Genomic DNA, 25,237 nt, shown 5'->3' with positions numbered 1-25,237 from the left:
CTCATGAGGGTTTCTCTCATGCCCTGTCTGTCATGTCATGGCTCAGAGGCAGGAAGCAGGTTGGAAACCACCTTTAGTGAAAACATCAGCATTACCACGGACTTAGTGATTGTGGGGCTGAGTGACAGAGAAAGGGAGATCAGGGAGACTTCCTTACCCCAAAAAACCTCTTCATGGCAATAGCGGTGAGCATAATATTCTCCAAAAATGGGAGAAAGGGAGAAGGGGAGAAGGGGAGAAGGGGAGAAGGGGAGATCTATCCGATCTAGGATTTTTTTCCACCTCCAGTGGATCACTGTGTACACAAAAGCAAACTAATGGTGCCCACAAAATTTATACTGAGGAAATAAATTTCTTAGAAGCCAAGATTGAACTAAACAATGATGTAGCAGGTTGATCAGTCTGTTTGAGGCCGTATTTTTACAAGTGCGTGTGAAATCAGATTTCTGAGACCCCGATATATTGTTTGCCAAAACGCCCATGTGAAAGGGAATAAAATATTTTCCTTCAAAAGATCACAGAATAATGGGGAGAAGAGAAATGCAAAGGTTGTCTGATCTGCTACTGCAACTCTGATAAAAAATTCAGTGCTGGGTGATTCAGAAGAAGGTTTAGCATACCTGCTCATCAGCTCAGATCTAACACATCTAATTGTGCATTTCTTCCCATGGGAGGTCATTTTTGCCTAACCCTGTCTGATAATTAGATTATGTTGTACAGATTTAGTCATTATAAATTTCAACCTGCATAATGTTTTGTCTGGACACAGCTCTCAATGAGGTTGCAAACTCTTTGATTCCCCCTAAATTATTCATTTCAGTAATATCCTGTGACAATAAATTCTACAGGTTCAGTTCATCACATACATGGAAAGCTTTCCCATGCTGCCTACACTATCTATACCTTGTCACCCTCATTTCCTTCTGCTGTGTGAAATCCTGCCAGGTTTTTGGGGCTTGATTTCTCCAAAGAGAAGTGTATTTATACGCTAAGGTGATCACCTTCTTCATAGTACCACCCATCATTAGGGGCTTCTCTTTCAGAGGAAGCATCCCAAGAGGAGACTGCAGGGAGCCTGTTCTCTGTATACACTGAGTAGTAAATGTGTTGTTCATCACAGCTGGGAAATGGGTGAGAAAACAAAAAATAGATGGAGGAGCTCAAATACAAGGAGAAAGTGATGTCATTGTGGAAGCCAGGGTGAAAGGATGGAGCTCATCTGCTCAGGTCCATTGAGAACCCTGTCAGTCCCACCATGGGTTACAAAGCAATGTTTAACTTAATTTCAGCCAATATGCAGCAATGTCTGTAACAACCAACTGTCAGAGGAGCAGAGGAACAGACAGGAAAACAGACAGGAGGGAGGAGGAAGGAAAAAGGAAGCAGGAGAAGCAGGCCAAGCTGATGGTGAACTCTGGGCTAAATCACCCTCCCTGAGCAACCTGCACTCCCATGGGCACAGAAATGCACGAGAACATCCCAACTTAGGAATTCCAGCTCCTGGAGATCCCACAGTTAGGTGACACTCAGACACACCTCAGAGCAAAGATGGGAACAGGAGATGGTGCAGCCCTGCGGCTCTAGGCAGGAATGCTGCCACAAAGCATGGAAAAGCTTGAGGAGTTTTAGAAGGTACATGAAGGGAATGCCACGATGAGCACCAGCAGCTGCCTCTGCCAAGAGCTGTTCCGTCAGATGTGCTCAGGCTGGCTCACTCTCCTGCACACCCCTGACATGATCCCCTTCCAGGAGCACTCTTTGCCTCTTCCTCAGTCACTTTCCAGCCCAGTGCTTTGGGCTCAAATGCTTCATCTGTGCTCCAGCTGTCCCCCCACCTTCCCTGGCAAGTACTTCCAGATCTCAGCCATTCCACACCATCCTCCATCATCTCTGATTTCCAGAGACCTCTCTGACCTCCATCACTGCAGATCCAACTGACATCCCTGCTGCCTCTGGACTTCCAGGGAAAATCCATTCTCTGCTCCCTGCCTTGCCCCTCTCCAGTCCACACTCTGGAACGGGCAGTGACTGCTTTCCCCATCAGCTGCCTCCTTGCTACACACTTTCCTCTTAATTTCCTCCTCCCCTTAGGATATTGATGCTGGATGAAGTTTCCCATTAAACCAGCCACTCTTGTAGAAAGAGAGGCTGACATGATTAATGCCATTCAGTGAGGAAGGCAGGAGTGCAGCCAGGGAACAAGGAGACAGGCACATTCCCAGCAGCCAGTCATTGGCCTTTGCCCCAAAGTGGCAGCAGGCACAGGATGGACACAGTTTTTCCAGCTCTGTCTTGTGCTGGATGCAGACTTTTTAGGGCCAAGAAGGAAGAGAACCCTCCTTCCCTCTCTTTCATTTTTCATTGAATTTGTACCCAAACAGTGCTGCCTTGGGCCCAGGTACAAAGGAAGAAGTGACCCAAACCTGTGTTGGTGGCAGCGAGGAATCCACAATTCAAGCTCAAGGGAGGTCAGATTTATTTCTGGTCGGTTTAGGTTTTAGCAGCTTTATGTTTTCTCTCTCTTCACCCTGCTCCCTCTTCCTCTCTGCCATTTGCAGTACGTCCTCTGTGAGCAGCTCTATTGACAAACCCATTCCCTGAGATTTTCCTCACTAACCTGGAAAACCCCAAGAGAGGCCATCCCCTTATCCTGACTCCAAACTTCCATCATTTGGGAGAAATTTGGATGGCAGCCCCCAGCTAACACTCAGCTGAGTGAAGCTCCCCTTGTAGTCAAGGGAGAGGAAAAAATTCTGTCCACATTATGAAAAGCAGAAATTTGGCTTGTGTGAGCTGGAGGAACCTGTTTCCCTCAGCTGACAACCAGAGGAGGTTATGGCGATTGACTTTTGGCCTTTGCAAACTTCCCCCACCACCAGCACACTGTGATCAAGATCCTACATCTTCCCATAATAGTTTGCTCTAAGCACCCTGACTATTTAAATAAGCAAATGAATAATAACTAAGAAAAGGAAATCTCCTAGTTTTTAAAGCTGGATTTATTGCCTTCAGCTTCCAGTCATTGATTCCCCTTATGCCTTTTCCAGACTGAAGAGCATTTCAGTACCCAGGATCTTCTCCCTGTGCAAGTGCCTGTAAAGAACTCCAACAGTTTCCAAGTCACCCTTCCTTCCAAAATGGCCAAAAAGGACAAAAGAAAACTTCCTCCTTTAAAGTGTTTTTAAAATACATTACAAATAATTCATGAAAAATGTATAAAAAGAGCAGTTCTGGTACTGATCTCTGTGTAAAACCTCAGAAATGCTCTTGTTGTGGTTTGTTTGTTTGTCCATTTGTTTTTCCAGGTTAGCCAGTGTCTGTAAGACCTGCAGGTATCCAGTTTCAGATGTGTAAATGCTCTTAATCTCAAATGAAATTAGCACCATAAAGAGTCAGGGGCCTGGGAACTGCTTCAACAAATGCCCATCCATTATGTTCATCCACACTTTTATCAATCAAAACCTCAGCCTCAAAAGACTAAAACTAATTCTCTTTGAAAAGATATTTTTCTACAAAATCATGTTGACAATGCTGGTTTCTATTTCTCGCCTTTGATTCTTTATTAATTCACATCAGATTATGTGGCCCCATTATTTGATCTGACTGATAACACGTTACCTATTACACAGCTACAACCTTCTGGCCTTTTTAAAAAATAATGTTATTATAAAATGTTCACACAATTACCTATCATGCTGTGAGGTTTATTAGAGACTAAAGTCGGCAGACCAAGAGGAAGTTCAGCTAATTCCTCAAAGGGTCTTGGTGCAAGTTTTCCATTTTCCATCCTGAATTTTCCGGTGTAATCCTTGTGTATGGATGTAGATTTTCCATCCTTCTTTTGCTTTGTAACAGAGCAAGGCTTGGATTCCAGCCAATGTTGTCTTCTTATTTCATATGAAATTGTAGTGTTTGGGGTTTTGGCACTCTAATAAACTCCTCTTACAGAATCACTAATTTGCAATCAACATTTTCCCTGCCTACAGTTTCTCTTCTAATCAATTTTGCTTGTAGTTTTTCTCAACTTTTGAAAATTATTGCTTTTGAGACAGCAAATGTACTTATTACTAGTCACAATCCTCTGTTTGCCCATATTGAGTGTTTCTCAACTATGCAAACATCTGATAAGTGAAGAATAGGGAAAATTGTCCAGAAACTTCTTAGTTCTTGCAACACATTAAGGAAAAAAAAAAAGGAAAACCAAAAAGAAGGAAAGAAGCGATTTCTTAGTAAATGGATTTTAGAGCTGGAAGGGAGGAAAATTTGACACAGTGATTTTGTGTCTTTGGAAGAAAGCAAGAAAATAAACACTGACACTGAGCTGGCATCATCACTTCCACGACAGATATCATGACCCTTCCCCTCATGCTCATCTTTGTCTTCAGCAGTGTGTGAGTTTGAGGCATTACCTGACAAAAGTTGTAGCCACAGAATCATCCTGGTCCAAAGGGACTCAGGGTCTCACTCAATTCTTCCTCCTCAGAGTAAAGAGAACGCCGAATTCCGACCTGCTCCTTTGCCCAGTCAGGTCTGGTAAAAATCCAAGAGCAGAGATTCATGGGTGGAAGAATGGATGTGACTGGATGACCCCCAGAGCAGAGGGAAGATGTCCGGTCTTGGCAAGGACAGGTCCTGCCTTGGGGCACAGCCCAGGCAGCCTCTCCAGGTCCCTGGAAATCCCTTTTCCTATGGCTCAGTAGGCACTGCTCTAGCTGCAATCAGCTTCCAGCCTAGAGAATAATTTGTCTTTATTCCACACAATGTTTCCTTTTGTAGAAGAGCTACAAGAAGTGTCACACATGACAGAAGCTGTCAGGAAATTGCATTTTCAGAAGTTATCCTAATGTTTTCAGAGAGGTTTCGGAAGACAGGCTTCACACAGGGAGACCTGTCATGCCTTTCCCATTCCATAGGAACGCTGTTTACGCTGCACATGAGCAGTGCTGATGGAGAAACCCTTGCTGCTCTTTGCACCATCACTGAGCTTTGCTGAAGGTCACTCCCATGCTTCAGCTGGGCTCGGTTACTATCTCAGGCACTGGGGATGTTCCTCCACCAAAACGTTGCCCTAATTTTACTCTCTTAGTTGAAAGCTACTCTGCGCTGGCTCCCTTTGTAGGCAACAGAGAGAAACATGGACTTGCCGCTGCCTGTGTGTGGTTCCAGGGGAGACTAATTGTTTTAATTAGACTTTTTAATAATATCTGAAGTGAGGCAGCTTGAATGTTTCTTATGTTTCTTCCTTGATCTAAGTGCATGCCAGAATCCTGGTTTCTGTGTTATCAATTACACCAAGCCTGTATTTTTCAGTTCCAGCTCCCTCACTTTCTCCTGTAGTTTTTCTCTACATGGTATGATTCAGACACTGAATTTCAGGCCTGCCAGTTGAAAGCATTTTCTTTCCTCTCTGAACTTCTTGCTTTGTTAACCAGCATGAGGACCTAGATCACTGATTAGCTAATTTTGATAGTTACTGAAACATTTGCCCAGTCCCTAGGAGCTCTTCCCACTAGCCTGAGTTGGAGTCCAAGCCCTGGTCTCCACTCTTTCATTCCTTTTCAGCTCCTCCACTTTTTTCTTCCTTTCAGCACCTCTGAGTTGACATCCAGCCTGCTTTGGTAAGAAGTTGAAGTTCCCTGCCTGTGAAGGCTGAAACTGTGTGGCCATCCAGTCTGTTCCTCCTTTCTTATGCAAATTACCTTTGTCTGGGTCAGGAAGTGGCCTGACAGATACAAGACTCCGACATGGAGATGAAAAGAAATCGTTATCAGATCTATGCTCCTGACTTAGATAAATAAGCACTGGGCATGATTCGCCACTCATTAAAGTGTCTCCCTCAGGAGATGGCTGACAGTTCATTAAGTAAGATGAAATATTATTATTTAAACTCAAGACTGATCAGGCTGGGTGGAAACTCAGTCTACTGTATTCATGATTTCATGCATTGACAAGAAAATTCTGCAAAATATTCCTCTGAAGTGGCTGACCCACGTGGAAATTTAGATCCTGCTGTAATTTAACTAACAGGGTTAGTGTCATTTAAGTGGCAGAGCTCTGTGCTCAGGCCTTGCAGTCCAAATATTCATCCCCACTCCCAAAGAGGTTTGGTACAGGTTTGGTACAAGTTTGGTACAGTGTGTATTCACCAATCTAAGCTTGATTCAAGTCCCAAGCTCGAGACATGTGACTTTCCAGTTCCTCCATCCCAATAACCGCATCTTCCAGGCCCTTTTGTCCCCCCTCTGGTCACTATGAACTTCCCCACAGTCTGTCTGCAAAGCAGGACTCAGTAGTTATTGGCAACACAATAAAGTGCCAACGCAAACTGCCCATCCTTATTTATCTTACTTCATTTCACACCTCAAATTCAGCTTCTCAGGTTCCTCTCCTCGGAGGCGCTGTACCTGATCCAGGGTCATTCATCTTCAGGACAAGTGTCTATTGATCAGCTGTTATCCAATTTACAGTAGCCATGTAATACAACCTGAACTCTGGGGGCTCAAGAGGGAATTCAGTGTGGGACCAAGGAAAGCACCTTCGGCCAACCCTTCAGTGCAAGCACAACATGGACAGATGCTGTTGCTGTACAGCAGAACCCCCAACCCCAAGCACGTAAGAGCAACAGGATCATTGCCAGAAAAAAAACCCAATCCCACCTCCTCCTGCAGGGAGGTGTGAGCATTCCTGGCCACGTTTTGACAGCGAAACCAAAGAGGAATCCATGCCCAAGGAACTTTACAGTGAAAGTCCATTAATGCCTCCTAAACCCTCTGTAATATGCAAGGGTTACGCTTTTTTTTGTCAACCCTGAACACAAAGAACAAATATCTCCTTTCAGGAAGAGTGACCTTTACAGTGCACCAGGAGAATGAAAGAAGGAGGTAGAATAGAGGCAGAGCCCTGTGAAAGGGGAGCCACACAAAGCGTGCACTGACTCTCAAGGCTGGGGCTGGGCTGGCCCAGGGAGGGTTCTTGTCTCCACAGAGAGCAGAGCTCTTCAGAACAGGGGCACTGCCTTGAAAACAGACCTGCACCCACACCAGTGACAGCACAAGAGCTGCCTGGGTACTTGCAATAAACCTATTGTTCCTTGGAAAAGTCCTTTTCTTGGAAATCAGAGCTGTTTGCAGGAAAGAATCAGTTTTAATAAATCCCTTTCTGTTTTTTTAAAGATAATTGCCATAATTTTAAATTTTTCTCTTATTTTTTCCCCAGATTGAAACAAGTTTTCTTATAGCATTCCCAATAATTAAAACTAAGCTAAAATGCCAAAATGGCCAAAAAGGACAAAAGAAAACTCCACAAAAATGTTTCTACTGCCCTAACCAGAATGTAGCTTTGCAAAAACTCAAGACTTTCACGTTTCTGTCTGGATATTTTCCCTGGGACACGCAGACCTGTTTCATGCAGCTCCATGTCATGCTGTTTCTTGTAGTAATTTTGTAGGACATGAACACTGATATTAAGGGTAAAGTAACTCTATTTTGCACCTTCCTCTGATTTCCTTTTCCCTCTTTGATGTTCACCTCCTACTAGAACATTTTCCCTGATACCATTCTCGGGTTGAATGCAACCTGATTCACATCTCATGCCAATTACTGTGACATTGTCAGAACTAAACCAGTTTACACCACCTGAGCAATATGATTATTTAGCAGTAGTATCAGTCCTCTGCCTTCTCCATCAAGATTTCTGCCGCAGGTGAAGGTTTTGAAGGAAAGATGTCTCCTTTCCTCCCCCTCAGAAAAAAAAGGATAAGCAACTTAATTAATGTCTGTATTAGTTAAAAATCAGAAAAAAAGGGAAAAAAATATTAAATCATAGCTGAAATTTGCAGATTTCCCTTATTTGATTCACATTTTTAAAGAAGTGAACCCATATTCCTCCTGGACCACATTCTCCCACCCCACCACAGCATCATTCCTCAGGGGCAAAACCACTTTATCAGTTTCCCACCCTGGCTGTTCTTCCCTGCATTGCAGCTCCATTTCCTACTCCAGACCTACGGAGGGAACTGCCCTGAGGCTGGGCTGACGCTGGACCACACTGAAAAGAAATCTTTATAACCTGATTCACTTGAGCCCCTTCACAGAACTGCAGTGACACATCTGCAGGAGGAGCAGTGTGGAAAAAGGGAACAACAGGCTGGAGAATGGTGGGATACTCTTAATCTGCCTTTGCTGCCAGGAAAATTGTAATGCAGAGCCATCCTGTCCTTGTCTTTCTTCTTTCTTGTTCACCTCTGGGCAAGGACCGTGTTTATAAAAACACAAATAATTGGCATATGTTAGAAACACATCCAACAAAAATGACAATTAGGGGGAATGAGAGGGTGGATTAGAATTTTCTGCCTAGATCTGCACTCATTCCAGATTCAGGAGCGGGCTCAGGGATCTGGGCTTCAGTTTTGCTTGTGCATTTGTTTGTTCACCTTTTTTATGTGTTTTGTTTCATTTCACCTAATAAATACAGACACAGATATGAATGATGTGAACCTACACAAATTTCAGGGTGTAACTTCAGCCATTTGATCCAGAACCCACCTGAACTTGAACCCAAATAAAAGGATTTTTTTCCCTTGTAATAGCTATGTTAAAAATGTAAAAAAACCACCCCAAACTCAAATTCATAGTGTTGCTCTTCTACCTTTTTAAAATACAGGGCTGTAAATACATCTGATTTGAGGCCTAATGTGTGACAAGATTCACACACAGTGATAATATCTTCTATTAAAGCAACGGATATTGTTAGAAAGAACTTCAGCACTCCTCATTTTCTTCAAGACTCTCACCATTCTGTGCAACGTCTTTGGCATATACACAAACCCGGGGTCTCTCAACCCCCAGTGGGTCCTACAGGCACAAATCCATTATCACAGCATCCCAAACACAGGGAAAAAATCGTCAGGGGTAGCAGGGAAGGAGGTTTTTTATTTGTCTTTTTGTTATGGGACTTCAAATTGAATCTGTCAGACAATATCCAGATTATCTGCTCAGCATGAAAACAAAGAATGATTTTTTTATTTCTTTTTTTGTGAAAGCCGAGGTGTGTACTAATGTCTTGAGGGCTGAGAGTGTTTCAAACATCTATTACCATAAATTAGCCCTAAAATATTGGAAGCTGGCAGCCCTGCAATTCTCTGATCTCCCTTCCCCAGTCTGCAGAACAAACACAGATGTGGACACTTTGTGCTCCCCCCTGGCTTGCGTCGGTTTGTGCCAGTGGATGTCTTGATGTGATTCTTGACAGGAGGCTTTGCTTGTTTGTTTGCACATTGATCTATGCCTGAGTGAGAAATAACTCAAACACCACCTTCTTATCAAGTGAAAATATTGAAGTCTGACTTTCTGATACAAATATTCCAAGTGGGAGCTTTGGCAGTGTGGGGCATGGTGGGCAGCGAGGAAGATGTGTCCAATCCTGAAGTTTAAGCCCTTCAGTGGAAGGCATCCACCTTTTCTTGGGGATTTCAGCCCCCTTCCACTAGCCTGGGCTGCTCCAAGCCCCATCCAACCTGGCCTTGGACACTTCCAGGGATGAGGCAGCCACAGCTTCTCTGGGCAACCTGTGCCAGGGCCTCAGCACCCTCACAGGGAAGGGTTTGCAATTGAAATGCAAATTGAGAGATGTGGCAGCACTTTACATTCACATTATACTGACTTTTTCCTGGTGTAAAGTCTTTCTGAGAGGAGAGGGCAGGCACCAGCCATTGTGCCTAATGGTCCTGAGTGTTTGTGTGCCAGCAGCCAGCCTGGATTATCCTCCACACCGCTGGGAACCATGCATTAAAGATACATTGCCATCCTCTCCTCTGTGTGGGCACTCTCAGAGCTCTCGAGTCCCTGTCACCCACCAGGATGTATTATATCTGTACTCACTAATTTCACAGCCTGTAAATTACAGGCATACCCTGCGTATTTTCATCTCATTAGAGAAGGTTAATTTAAGCAGACAATCAACAAAAATACAGAAAACTAGTTTGGAAAGAGGATTTTGCTGTGTCTCTGACAGACAATGAATTCACAACCCCAACATCTGCCACCACTAGAGAGAAAATGCTGGAGGAGAAAAAAAGGAAAAAAAAAAAAAGGAACTCATTGCTATTTCCTCTGATGAATGGTGAATTTCCAATTAGCATTTTAATTACTCAAGCCAGACTTTCATCTTGTTTGATGATCACAAGAAATTCCATAAGCAACAAGTCATCTTGGTTTGTCAACCTATGCTGGGGTAATGCAGAACACAATTACAGGGGTTGGCCTGTGAGACTGTTTCTCTTCTGGAAAAATCCTACAGCATTAATTGTTATCAAGTATTTGTTTATAGTTTTACACAGTTTTTATATAGTCTATATAGTTTTACACTTTTGTACCTCCCAAGGAAAACCTACAAGACTGTCGTACCTGAGGTCTTTGGTATAAATGGTATAGATTTATTTTCTGGCAGATCCTACAGCAAATCCATCAATAGGACCCTAAACATCTGAACCTGTATCACTTGCCTGAGCAAATCCTTTAGCAAATCCATCCCATAACATTTCAGACACCTTTGTGTGTCCTTCACCTGAGTTAATCCTACAGCAAACCTGTCCCTGGGGACTGATGGATTGGCTCCTCCCTGCAGAAGGTCTGGTGGTGATAACTCTGCCACCTTTCTGTTTGTATAACCAAAAATCCAAAAAAGAGCAGGGCATTTTTTTAAGTTCCTGTGCAGTATTAGGAAATTCTGTGTCCTCTGGGGAAGGCGAATGAGCAGGGATGAGGTTATCCTTGCAGATGAGGGGTGCAGCTTTGACTATCCTGAACTTTTCAGTCTGTTTCTGCACCACAGTAACACCAGTGGGTTTGGCATGGGGCAGACTCCTGCCACAGGTGGGGTTTTCCAGAAGCTCAAGGATGTCGTTGCTAACAGAGATGCTGACACAGACTGCTCCTGTAATTCCAGGCACTTGGACACCTCGTGCTTTGCCTTGAGTGGAAAAGCCAGCAGGTGGAAAGATGTGCTCAGCTTTGAACCCATTGCTCGGTGCCGAAGGTCCACAAACGCATCAATGAGCTGACATAAGCAAAGATCAATAAAATCTTACAAGCACTCAGAAAGATCATAGTCTTAGATTCAAGACTTAAAATGGTTGATCTGGGAATTTGGATTATTTCAATCCCTTGATTTGAAGAGATCTGGAATTGATCAAGATGAGGATGGGCCCTTTGGGCCCTTGTAGACCATCGTTCTTCATTTGTATTGTCTGCCCACTTCATTCATTTTTTTCTCCCATTTTGGTTTGCGGATTTTGGGGTTTTTCCTGTGAAGACTTCCTTTTCCCTCCATTTTTATGTGATTTCTCATTCTCTCTGGATGTCCATCACAGCAGCCTTCTGTGGTATAAAGCTACCTGCACATCATGGGTGTATATCCATCATCTATGAATGGATATACCTTCTCTCCCTAGTAGTAATAATAAAATATCAGGACCAAACCTGTTTACTTGAGAAAAAAATTACACATGGGGGGTAATCATTTATTCAGAGCAAAGAAAACCAAAACAGCCAAGCCAGCAGTGCCCATTTCATTAAGTGGACAAATGAGAGGTTTGTAAGTTCTTGGCAGTCTGATGGATAAAGGTACCTTGTCAGAAGGTCCCTCCAGATTGACTTGCAAACAAAGGAGAGGAAAAGCTTGGGAAGTAAAGCAGATTTGTGGTGACAGAACGAGCAGATCTGACTTGGAACTCTGGTTTCTGCGGTGCAGCTATCCAAGGTGCTGCAAGTGTGTGCCCAGACACCTACACTGGATGGACACTGGGCCTCTTTCCCTTTCTTTTTCAAAGTGGTCTTGTCAAGTCAATCCTTCACTGCATCTTAATTCTTCTTGCTTCCCACATCCTACTCCTGCATTCCCATCCTTTCATCCTCAGTGAGGCCAACCAGACTCATTCCCTTCTTGCAGTATATTATTTATGCATTTATGTCGTTTTTCCCTCAAAGGTCCAAAGATGGACATGGCTCTGTCACTTAGAGAAGCACCTCAAGCACCAGGAGCAGAGCCATGTAAATCCCACAGGGAAACACATCATGGCCAGTGAAATGAGAAAAAAAATTACAGACATTATCTCTACTTCCCCTTTCCCCTTTCTGCCCCTGTGGCCTCACATACTCTACATCCCATTTTTCCCTTTCCTCCTTGCAATCCCAGCCCTTGCCCCATCCCTCTAACACCCACAATGGTCTGGTAGAATTTCACCAATGCAGGCAAGTGGAACACTTCACTTCCAATCCCCGAACAAGGCCAGGGCACAGAGGAGTTTATTATATCATAAATGAGAACATGAAAAGCTAATACATTTTATACATTTGTCAGAGAGGGAGAGAGAGAGGAGGAAGAACCTTTGCTGCCAGGTTCCTCATAGCAAATCTGTCACGCTGGAAAGAGGCTGCTGGAATGGAAGTATTTACAGACAGACAGGGAGAGCCCTGGTGCAGAATAGCAAAGCTCCTGCTGGATGCTCCAGGGCTGTGGCAGGAGCCAGGATAGAGTTCTCAAACCAAATCACACACAGCCCACCACAAACACCTCAGCTCTTCTTTTGTGGGGATAAAATGATGCCCAGCAGGGCCATGGGGAAGCTGTCTGTGGCTGCTGGGGGGCTTTGGGTGGCTGAGGAATCAGAGAGTGCTGCTGGTGTTTGTATTGTGGGTCTGAATTTACCTGGTGCTGCTTTACAGAAAAAAGGGGGGAAAAGCATATCCAGAGATGGGCAACAGAGCTGGGAAGGGGCTGGAGCCCCAGGAGAGGCTGAGGGAGCTGGGAAAGGGGCTCATCCTGGAGCAAAGGAGGCTCAGGGGGGACCTTGTGGCTCTGCACAAGTCCCTGACAGGAGGGGGCAGCCGGGGGGGTCGGGCTCTGCTCACAGGGAACAGGGACAGGAGGAGAGGGAACGGCCTCAGGCTGGGCCAGGGGAGGCTCAGGGTGGGCATCAGGAAGCATTTCTTCACTGAAGGGATTGTCAGGAATTGGCTGTCCAGGGAGGTGATGGGATCACCATCCCTGGAAGAGTTTAAAAGGCATGTGGATGTGGTGCTTTGGGATATGGTGATGTTAACAGTTGGACTCAATGATCTTACAGGTCTTTTCCAACCTTAATGATTCTATGATTCTAAGTCAGATGCCAGATAGACTAATACAGAGGAATTTTCTGGGAAATCTCTTCTACCTGCCAGGCACACACCCCCATGGCTTTCTTGCTCTGCGCTCATTCCAGGTGGATTGTCCCATTTTAGTTGAGCTTTTGCCTAGTCCCACTGCACCTCCAGTCCCTATGACATTGCATTTCTGCTGCCCAGCAGATCCATATCTCTCTTTCCAAAATCCAAAATTCAAGGCAGGAAGGCGTTACCCAGACATCATCTCCCTTGAAATAGTCAGCAAGTCAGACTTAATTAAGACAAAGAGCAGCAAAAAGCAATAATAATTAAAACTTAGAGTCTCCTGCACATATGAGAAAGTAAAAGGAGCTCATGCTGGCAGGAACTTGGTGTCTGAAGCTGGCATTCCCCACAGCCAGGTCCTTTATCCACAAGGATGAAGCATTGGAGATGGCAGTGGTGGTGCCTACAAGAGTTTAGCTGAAATTACCCACAAAAGATATTTCTCCAGGCTGAACTGTCCCTCAGGCAGCTGCTGAACTGGTGAGGGAAAGACAATAGTTGGTGCTTTGGTTATTTCAGCCTTTACCACCCCCAGACCTCAGGACACAGCTGGAGGCACAGCTGGAGGCACAGCTGGAGGCAGACCTGTGAGACTGCTGCTTTTGAGAGCATTTATCTCTGTGGGGGGAAAGGTGCACTCAGACAGAGCACAGATAGAAGGAATGGTAGAGGAGCAGCCAAGGAAACCCATCTCATCTGCCATCGTGTCCTGACAGCAGCTGAGAGCAGCAGAGAAGAGGCAAAGTGTTCAGCAATTCTTCCTCTGAATGCTCTTCCAGCCCCTGGAAAACGATATGGCAGTGGCTCCCTGAGTTGGTGCCACCTGTGGTCCTTCCTGGGTCCTGTTTCCTTGGCTCCTACCATGGTTATGGGTGTCACTACATGCACAATTCTCAGATCTATGCTGCTGCCACCCAGGTCTCTTTGCCCAAAGCAATCCCTTTTTCACAAAAGAATTTTGCTCTCTCCACCCTTCAAACTCCCTCCTTTGCTCCTCTTCCCCAGTCCCTTTGCTCCATGTGGGAGAATGACCATCCTGAAATATGGGGCAGACCCCAAAACACAGAGCTCAGAAGAGCAGGTGGAGCTGGGCTCCACCATGGCTCAGATTCATCTCTCTCCAGAGCTTTGCTTGGTTCCCAGTGTTCTGTCCTGTCCTCCTTGCCAGGGTAGCTTTTTGGGCACTCACAGAAGCTGCCAGACAAAACACTCCAGATTAATCCCACTCTCTTCCTCTCTCTTTTTAGAAACTTTTAATTAGTCCCCAACTCAGCACCATTATTAGTATTTGTTATTAAGTATTAAAACTGCTCACCCCCAGCTCCTTCTCCCTCTGCTTCCCTTTTCCAGCCCTTTGTTTTAATTGTTATATTTTTTCATCAGTGATCAGCCAAGCTTCCCTAATGATCTAGGCTCATTTAAAGGGTTTATAACTCCGGCACAAAACTCCAATAAAAAAGCGGCAGCCTTGCTGGGAACCTCCTGGGGCTACTCAGCAGCCAGGAACACAAACTCATTTAACACTTGCCTCTTCTCCCCTTTTCTTAGTCACCATCACCCATTTTGTCAAAATATCTTCCCCTGCATGCACAGAAACCCTTCATTTTTCCTTTTCCACATCTTTCTCTCTCAATTCTTTTTCCCTACGGATCGAGACAGGAGAACTGGAAAAACCCTTGATGAGGCACATGGTGGAGTTAACAGCAAATAGACCAAACCCACTGCTCCTTCCAGCCTTTTCCCTGCCGATGCTGCATTGCTGTCCCCTCTCAAGAGGAAAAACATAAAGAGTTGTATTGAGGCTGAGGAAAGAAATGATCTGGCTGTATTTCTCCTGAAGTATATTTAGCAGTTGCACATTACCCCCCTAGAGAGCTTAAAAGCCTCTTTTACAAATCTGCAAGTTGGCACTGCCTTTCCTTCCTTGCTCTTCTCCCTTTGCAAGAGGTGTAGATTTACGCACCACAGACAAAGGGCTGCTTGGCAAACTCTCAGTCTTGGCCCAGCTTCCCATCGAGTACAGATGTTGCTTCCAAACCTGTCTTTAACCCTGTGCACGGCCAGCAGGAGAATCGTGGGGATCCAAGCAGGAGGAGGAGTGCAAGCTGTTCTCCAGGAACAGAGACTGACCTAGACTCAGGTGGGCTCTAATGTGACCTGCTGGGCTTCTTGCCCATGGCCTCAGGCACTGGGCAATCAGGCAGGGTGAGGGGCAAGCCAGGAGAACACATCTTTCCTACACTGACCTCCTTGTACCAAGCTTTTTGAGGGAAACCTCACAAAAGTTATCCCACCTCTGTTTACACACAAAACCCTTCTGAAATGAGGAGGGAAGAAGGGAGTGTGACTGATAAAAAGGAAATGAGTAGAGCAAGGCACGGGGTGGATTTATGTCACCTGCCTTTAGTCATCTGCCATGTGGGTATTTCCATCTGAGCTGTCACTCTGGGCTTCTCCCTGGAAATGCCATAGGGAAAATAAGCACTTTTAACACCCTGGTTACCCTGCCCTTGTAAACCAGGGGAATGTTGACCTTTTTGCACTGTTCTTCCAGCTGATGTACTTCCCAAAGCCATCCATTTCAAAATTATGGAGCAAACAATGCCATTTAAATGGTCTTGCTTTGAAGTCACTATTGCTCCCAGGAATGTGCCTGACAACATCACACCGGCAATGACCATGGGAGTCACAATTGTATTGATACACTTGACAAGCAGCCTTTTGTTCTCACTTGAAAGGAGCTCAGCTGAAAGGCCCAGCAATGTGTTCAGTCATCTTCAAAAAGCCAGAATCATTTGGTGGGAATAAACAGTTGGAGCTCTTCAGTCAGTCATTTGAAAAGGACAGCTTCCCAAGGAACTTCAGCACTATGCTCCCTTGTGTGGCTGCTGGGCTCCTCTGGGAGATGTTTTCTGGAGCTGGTTGAGCTGCTTTGACACATATTTATCATCAGCAGTTTGAGTTTTGGGAAGAGAGAGAAACAGCAAAAGGAAACAAATCAAGCCATTGAAATATTTCATGAAAGGTAGAAAAAATCATAAGGTTTTGGCGTATTCAATAGTATTGGGTTTTCGACTTGGGCTGAAAGTGCAGCTCACTAAGTAGGGTCTGTGGAGGATGCCTGCAATTAGAGACCTGCTTGGTGATACAGAGCTGTCTTCTCCTCGTTTCCAGCTGCTACATTTAATTAAAAGAAAGCTAAACAATCCATTACATTAAATTACTTTCTGCACATTGCTTTTCCACATAGACAACTGAAATGGTTGCCACAGGGATGTTACCTGACCGCAGGCTGGAAAGGAGATAAACCATTCTCAAAATTATTCTATTCTTGCTTGAAATGTCACCCCAATGACCTGCTCAGGCATCAGTCCTGACTGTGTGAGTGCCTACGAAGCTGGTGGGGATTCACCAGGAATGTGAGGGGCATTAATGGACTATAATCCCAGCCTCATCTTGTTTGTTCCTGCATCATGTCACAAGATGATGAGGATGCCACAGCAATGTTGTGGCAAACAAAAGGGCTTCTTTTGTGTTTCCTCTCTCTACTCTCTGTCACCTTCACCACAGAATCAGCAGTAAATAAAATCATACCATGAGTTAGTCTCTACCTCAGTTGCTTCTTCAGAATTTCTAATCAGTACCAAACAGTCCATACACCTTGTTCCACCTTCTAACTTAAATAGTCCTTTGATATTAGAAGTCAAGTATGCCAAGGATATCTTGAAATATCTCGTGGAAACAGAATTTGTAGGAAAACTCCTTGTCCCTCTGGGCATTTTGTTTTCCTTTCAATTGTTTTCCTTTCCTTGTTCAAAGAAGGATAAAAAAGGTTTGGAATTTTCCTCAGTAACCCATTAGGCCATAGAGCAGACTTTGCCTCCTGGAGAGGAATTCCCTAGGAACACAGCCCGAGTCCAGACTGTAGCAGGGAAGGAAATGCTGGTTAAAGCCCTGCTCTGACAGCCTCTGTGCGCCGCCACCAAGCCCCTGCCTCGCCACTCTGCCAATTAAAAAACATTCGGGTCTTAAAGCAGCTCCCAAAGTATGTCCAGCTTGAGGCAAAACCAACCTGGACTGGCTTCAGGAGGAGAACTGAACAAAAACAACATCCTGTCTCAACTCTGCTGCCTTTGTTACAGCTCTGCCCTTATTTTCTGCACTCCACACCAATTTCCCTCTGAGATAATTGTTGCCAAGTGGCTATTTTGAACATGGTTGAGTGCAGATTGTTAAAGGAGAGACAGGCTTCTGCTTCTGTCTTGCTGACTATTTTTGCTTTATTCCCCATCTCAGACAAAAACATTCTGAGGGCATCTGTTTACTGTTTGTGCATAATGCATTATGGTAGGAAATGGTCTCTTCCTCCCTCATTTTACAGCGTTTGCACCTCATCCTGGGGTGGCCTCCCAGTAGCAGCATGGACCTTTATGACCACAGAGCTCCAGCACTATCACTCTCTCCCTGAGCCAGCCTTCCAGAAGGGGAATGCCATTGGCTTTGGGTTTGGGCACACAGCAGGAAGCGTATTCACTGGCTGGACCCAGAGTGGCAGCCTCACTCACTCTGTCTCACATTTGCCCGATTTGAAGCCTATAAACTGCTGGACTGGATTTTCAGTTATCAACATCCTCTTAACCCAAGCAGCATTAGCTGGGTCCTTCAGCAGTCTCATCCAGACAAGCATCTTACTCAAATACCTTGGGAATTATCCCATCCTCTCTCTGAATCCGAGGTCATGGGGCGTACGAGAGAGGAATCACAGATTCTGATGATGGCCATGAGAGAGGAGGCTTTATGAGAGGAGGAAGAAGGAAGCTCAGGCTGTGCCCACTTTATCATGGTCATAGTACATACCAAGCTTTTGGTTTTACAAGAAAAAACACTGCTAATTAATCACCCACTGGGAAGCATCCTGCTTCCCTCTGCTTGTGTCTTCATACAAGGAAGTTATTCCTGCAGCTTTATGGAATGAACAAAACTGCATCTCACACTGGGGATTTCTCCTTCACAAAAGACCCAGAAGCCAACCCAAAAGGCAGTAGATCAAACACATTAACAACTGATTTGTATTATATTTATTGTATTTTCTCTCTGACTGTTTTTAATTCTCCCCTAGCAACATAAGCTATTCACCCTCAAAGCTTTCAGCCTCTTCTGAAATTTCAATGGTCATCTCGCTGGGCTGCTTTTGTATCTGTAGGTCCCCATCATCTCTGGGCAAAGATGGAGTGAAAAGAATGATGTTTTTCAAGCCCTGCAGTCAGGTCCTCAATGTTCCCAGCATCTGACTCTTGCCTGCAGAGGTGTGAATCAAAGTCTGGTTTCCCATGTGGTCACGCCAGATGGTTGGCTCAAAACCCATCATTTCTTTACAGCAAAACTCACTAGACACAGACAGTAACCATAAGATATATTGGAAACGCAAATCTCGCTTAATTTAGACTGCCGACACCCATGCAAAAGATCCTTCACCCTACTCCTTTTGTCAGCTCTTCAAGAATGGTTTCTCTGCTGAAAACATCCTGAAACATTTCAAGACGGTGACAAAAATACATTCTTACAGTCAGCCTGCATCTTCTTATTCTGAACTATCTTGTTACTTCTGAACTTTGATTGTCAGATTGCATTCGAGGATCATTTTACGTGCCCCAAAAGGCAGCGCTGCTCCCGAGGAATGCTTGGAAGCAGCTATGCAGGACAGCAGATCACATTCCAATATTATTTCATTGTTTGTGGCCCATTGCAGTGGGTTCTGGGATTCGTTGGGGCTGGACACCTCCAACCACATCACTCTGTGCCTTCCACAAAAGAATTGGGAATGCTGAGTAAGTCCCTGCCCTGGTGAAATTGTGAAGGGAGCACTGGAGAGAACAGTATTCAGTAAAGCAAATAAAAATTTCGGAAGGAGACTGTGTTGAAAACAATCATATGCTTGGGAAATCTGGCTCTGTGTGTTTAGTGACCACAAGAGGTCAGGGCATCAGTTTTCCATTGCATCTTAAAAGCAACATCCCGAAAAGCCTGGAGCTAGGATACTATTTTAGCTGAGACTGTTCAGTGCAGAAATTCCATCTTTAAACATTCCTTAACAGGGGTTACCACAGGAGCAACAGCCCTTCTTTTCTTTGCACTTGAGTCTATCAGGATAATAGTTGGGTTTGTCTTCCTTTATGTTCCAGGTCTTGCTCCACAGTTTGAGGGTGTACAGAAATATTATATTTTATACTAAAAGCCACAATCAACACCTCAATTTCCTTGGCACAACCAGACTTCCTTCATTAGGAATAAACCATGCTGGTGGCAAAGCTGTCCCGGGTGTGACCTCAGGTGCGTAGAGTTTCCTCCTGCAGAAGCTTTTAAGCATCACAAGCCTCCCTTTTCTCTCTTCCAAATCCACTTCTCCAGCGTGAGTAAAGTCAGTCTATGAGATAGCAAATGCATTACATATTCCAACTCCAAATTAAGACTATTTCTGCAAATGCATTTCTCCATCTATGAGAGGTCTATGTCAGGGAGACAGACAAAAAAGAAACTGTATAAAATAGTAACATTTTCATCACATCTATCTATCTATCTATCTATCTATCTATAAACTATAGGAATTGTGTACACACTTGCCCTCTGAGAACCACTTTCTGTGGCACCTGTTTTTACTAATGTAGTTTTTCTAGAGAGTGTTCTGCCCAGGCACTAACTGGGCTTGACCCAGTTTGGTGTATAAAAACAGACAGGATTGCTGCCTGGGATATTAGATGATGAATTTTTCATATGCAGCCTTGTTTCACTGCAAAGTCCAGCCTCAGTCCCCCCTTCTGTCTGCAGCATGTCCCCTTTAGCAGGTCCTGCTTTGTGAAATTGCATTTCTTTGTTTACTCTGCATGGTGCCAAGAAATGCCTTTCTTCCCCCTCTTTTTTTCTTTTCTCTATTTTTGAAGTGAAAGTTATTAAGCTACTTCTGGCATAATACCTCTAAATGCCGAGTTCGTGAGAGGGAATTTTAACTTGGTTAATCTGACACAAATGAAAAACTATTCAAGGGTTGAGATGACTGGAAAGTTTAGTGTCATGACTTTTTCAGGAGAAAAAGAGGGTTCTCAGCAAAATTTCATTTGAACACTTGACATTATTTATTTCCTTTAAAGTGTTGGGCATGGTTTAAAGACACGGGAAAAACTGAACTAATGGTTCTGCTCAGTGCTGGGGGGCACATGGGGCAGACAGAAGGACAGAGAGGATGGAGAGTGTTCTCCTTTTTGACGTGGGACAGTGGGTAACTGCTCCCACTGGGAGCTGGATCCTGCAGGCTTGCTCAGGGCTGAAATGGAAATGTCACTCTCTTAAAAGTTAAATTTCAACTGCCATCATTTCTGTGACTATTATCAGCAGAGGAAAATGGGAAGGAGAGGCTTGCTGTGATACAGAGACCTCATATGTCTGAGATCATTCCTTTCCTTGTTCAGAGCCATTACATCTGAATTAAAGATGCCTTGGGATGTTCCTCATCCAAAAGCTTTTCCATTTTTTATTTGGGTGTCTGGAAGCCAAAAGAAACAGAATCTACCAGAGTTAAGCTATGCCAGTGCTCAGAGGGGTGGTCCCAGGACAGTGTTCAGCCAGTGGATAAATACCCATGTCCAGGGAGACAACTCTCAGGAGATTTGAGGACCGTTTTCAGAACTATGCTGTGAACTGGTGGAGTCCCATCATCTTCTCCTCCTTGAAGGAGTGAGTGGGGCGTGTGTATGTGTGTTGCTTTCACTCCTGAGCACTAGCTGGGATAAATGGGCTGAAGGTTCCCTCTACTTTTTGCTCCAATAGCCATGTATCAGGTTTTCCACAGCTGAGCTGAAACCCATGATTCATAATCAGTTTCGTTTGCGAAATGTTCTTCTAATTGATCAGACGGAGACCAATTTCAGTGTGGGAAACTGAACCCTGAAAAAATTAATTACCCGCCAGGCTAAACCCATTTCCTTTGGCCCAAGTACAGCTTATTGTATGTTACTGAGAGATGACTGGCTGTCGAGAGAAAGGCAATGCTATAACTCTTTCTAGGACACGCTACATTGGAAGCAGATAAAGTGCTGCTGGCTGAGGGCAGTGGCTATGCAGAGTGGGGAGGTGACAGAGGGAAAGGGGAAAAGGGACAGTAAATACATGGCAAAAGGCTCAGAGGGAGTAGAGATAAGAAAAAGGAGAAAATACACCAATTTTAAAATCCCAGATTCTCCCAGGGATTAGTCACTACAGGGTTTGCCTTTGGGGACAAGGGGTTTTAACGTTTCCTGTGCCTACTTGGTGCTCATTTTATACCTGTGAGATGGAGGGATGTCACAGACCCTGGGCAAAAGACACAGGCAGAGAGATATTTTTTTTTTTTTTTCTGTGATGCTCCGGTAATGAGGGTAGTGAACTTAGCAAGGCTCCACAGCCTCGGGGCAGGAAGGCTTAGAATAAATGCTGTAACTGAGCAGAAAGCACCAGGGAGTAAAAGTAGGCTCTCTTTCCTCCTTTAGGCTGAAGAGATGGGGAAGATCCAGGGACTCACAGATGGCTCCACAGGAATGTCAATGAGGGTGTTGCACACTGGTGCAGCCCATCCCTGCTCCCGGCATGGGACTTGCTGCTCTCACAGCTGACTGCCATCCCCTTCTCTTCTTCCACTTCTTCATTTCCCCTTCTCTTCCAATGGCTCCTGGCATCAGGATACCAAACTCAAAGCCCTCCAAGACAGAAGGTGTTACAGATTTTTTTAATTAAAGCCAATTGGGTAATGAAAGTAGCAGGAGTATGTTCCCACTCTATGAATGGATAAATTAAAGCTCTCAGCAAAGACGGCAGACATGGAGTCTGTGAGGGGAGCAGATTTTAGATGGAATCCTAATGGCTGCCATCTTTAAGCTAATGACATCCTGCCCACACGATTCTGCCAGCTTCCAGGGTAGCAAAATAACCGCAGAGGGAGCATGGATCTCCTTCTTTTTAGACTGGGGCTTCAACAGTGAAAAACATTAGTGTTACAGGATACTCAGGCTGCAATCCCCTGACAGTAAGAGCCAGCTACTCTCCAGCTGCTCCAGGTTAATAGAAATACTTCCTTGGCTAGACCCCAGCACAAAACAAAATAGGATTTACAGCCAGAGTAAAGCTAATCAAAGAAAAAGGACAAAGGTTTATCAGCAGCCAGAACTTTTCAGAAGCAAAGAACTTAGTGATGTCTGGGTCAACAGTGTTCTTGTGCTTCAGAGAGCCCTCGATGCAGATTGCTTGGGGAATACCTTGCCTTGATGGAAAGTTTTAACCCTTTGACTTTTGAAAGGACAGGGTCTAGGTGTATTTATTGGAAAACCTCAAATTCAAACAAAATAATCTCTGTGTTGCTGCCAGTCTTTTATCAGCTTCTGTGTGGAGGTGCTCAGGAGCGCTGTGTAAATGCGATGTACTTAAGAAACAAAGGTTGAGTGGAATGACCTCTTCAAATGCAGATGTCAGGCATCTTTAAAGCCCTGGGGTTCAAGGATCACAAAACTGGATTAAGGCTCCTGCTCTGTTTTCCTTCTCTATCCGTCTTTTTCTTGCTCCAAGAAAGAGGCTGGCATGACTGAGAGTCAGGCTCAGTGACATTCTCAGGGGAAAATACAATTCTACCTAGAAATTACAATTCTAGTAATTCCTAATGGTACATTGTGGAGTTTTCTTTTTAAGACAGGATGTTCTTTCTTACATACCCTGCATCAGAGACCTCTGTTCCCAAAATCTGGAGTGCTCCAGGGCTCCATCTCCCTAACAGGTCAACTGGGAGGAAGAAATACCCTTCCATGGAAGAGGGAGAGAAATCTGGGAGCAGGGAAGATGTGCAGGAATTGACACGTAACAGAGAAAATTGAAAAAAGTGCCCACTGAATCCATGATATTGAGATAATTGCTATTCTATTTAGGACCTCTTATTTTGGCAGTGACACAGCCAAGGTGTAATACAGCTGGAAATCAAAATGGATGGAAGTTAATCCATTGAGGTTTATGGCTACTGTTAGTTTCTGATGTACTCTGATAGTCTGCTAAGTAAACACCTCACTACCTGCCTCTTAAACCAGAGTTCACAGCTCCTCCAATCTCTTGCAGCATGAATACTTTTATTAACCCTCTTAGTGTGTTTGAGTCGACCCTTCTCCTTCTGGGGAAAAGTCAGAGCTCTCTGAAGTGAAACACCAGTTTTGGACTGGCATATTCCATTTACATCATGACTGTGAGCCAATATTTTTACAGGCAACTATGCAAGTACAAAACCACTCAAAAAAATGTTAAGTCAGTTTAGCATTTTCCCACTCATCAGCTGAGCTACTGTAACAGAGGCTGTGTCCACTCTTATCCCTTAGCTCTTGGATAAAACTGCAAAACCATATTGCTTGGCTCCAGCTTTTTTTTCCATGCTTCTGTACCCCTCCACTCTTCTATTTTTCCATAGGAAAAGAAAAATAAGAAAAAAAATTAGAAGATGAAACCTATTTTCTAAATACACATTAATTTTAACATCCAGAAAAGATTGGTAAAAGATCAACACGTGCTTACTGAACAGAAATTCAGGAGAGCAGTGAGAGGTGTACAGTGACTCTCCTAGAGAATGGTTCTGGTCCAAGTGCAGCTCACCTGGGCATTCATTCAGTGCCTGCTGAGGGGGAAAGGAGATGAGAGATTACTCCATTATAGTCGCGAATGTATAATTCATACAATGCCAATGAAATAATTATAAATGACTGAATTGTTCACAAAGGCCATTCTTCACACTGTAGCCCATTTTAAAAACATCTTTTATTCCTCTCTTCTAAACTTTCTGTTAATGACCCCGCTCCTTGCCTTTGCTTCCCTTGCAGCCACTTGGCAGAGATTCTCTAAAGAGGCAGAAAAAGAGTTCCTGGAGAAGACATAGACAAGTTGTGGATATTGGGAACTTTCATTCTGTGAGGGTGGGGAGGCCCTGGCACAGGCTGCCCAGAGAAGCTGTGGCTGCCCCTGGATCCCTGGAAGTGTCCAAGGTCAGGTTGGAGCAACCTGGGATAGTGGAAGGTGTTCCTGCCCATGGCAGGAGGTGGAACGAGATGATCTTTGAAGTCCCTTCCAAAGTGCCCTGTGATTCCAAATCTCCCTTCCTCTGTGTCTCCATGGACATCCCATTAGATACCTAAGTATGAATGAACCAGCTCACTTTATACACATCCCTCTGCCATCTGATCTGGGTTAGACAACCTCTGGCCATGGTCTTCTCAAGAGATGTGTCTGCCTTTCAGTTTCCTCCCCTGTTCTGTGGACAAGGAAGGGTAACAGCATATTCCAAATCAATTCTTGGTTTGTTTGGTCAGTTGTTTGCCGTCTGTGAGATGACAGCAGCATGTGAGAAACACAAGGTTCTTGTACGTGCACTGCAAGAGTTTTGAGTCCACAAAACCAAACCACAGCACTATGAATCCTTGGGCTGGATGGGAAAGCTTCCCTGCTCCTGGTAACTCACCTGCTGCTCACTCACCTGGCCCTGCCTGGTGTCGTTTATCCCTGGGAAAGGCGAGCTGCAGATGAGAAACTGCTGGAAATTGGAGCTGGTAAAGCAATTGCACCTTGAAGAGCCCCAGCTCTGTTGTGAGATGGATTGGGAGTGGTGGAAGTATCAGTCATCCCTTGCTTGGAGCTGCTGTATGGAGGTAATCAAAACCTGGGGAAAAACTTGTAAAGATTGTAGCACACAGATGGATGGACAGACAGTGCGATAGATCATAAGCAAAAATAACAGTTTAAAATTGCATTTCTGATTGTGACCTGGTTTTCCCAAGTCCTGAGTGCTCGGTCCAGTGGCACATGCTGTGGGAGCAGCCCTCTGGGGACTTAGTCCAGAGGTAGCGTCTGCACCTACAGGCCTATTATTGCAAACTTTTCTTATGTATATTTGAAAAGGTGAGAAAGCACCAACCAAGGATGTTTTCTAAAGGTCGAACCTTTCTTTTTGCTGGAGCTTTCCCCCTCTGCTTGCTTTTATTTCC

The 25,237-nt window shown here is 44.6% G+C and overlaps 1 long non-coding RNA gene across 1 annotated transcript; it reads right to left on the bottom strand.

The window, feature by feature from the left end:
* Positions 1–12,982: 12,982 nt before the first annotated feature.
* LOC121676342 lies at positions 12,983–25,002 on the bottom strand. Its single transcript, XR_006020433.1, has 3 exons — positions 24,730–25,002; positions 23,778–23,877; positions 12,983–16,132 (listed from the first exon to the last, which is right to left on the bottom strand). It is a non-coding gene; the product is annotated as an uncharacterized LOC121676342 (long non-coding RNA).
* Between the last annotated feature and the right edge of the window lie 235 nt (positions 25,003–25,237).

This window comes from Corvus kubaryi, unplaced genomic scaffold (assembly GCF_017639235.1).
Source record: "Corvus kubaryi isolate FWS band 111438036 unplaced genomic scaffold, C.kubaryi_AGA036_p1.0 78, whole genome shotgun sequence".
Classification (NCBI taxonomy): domain Eukaryota; kingdom Metazoa; phylum Chordata; class Aves; order Passeriformes; family Corvidae; genus Corvus; species Corvus kubaryi.
This window is presented reverse-complemented; position numbering and strand designations above follow the sequence as displayed.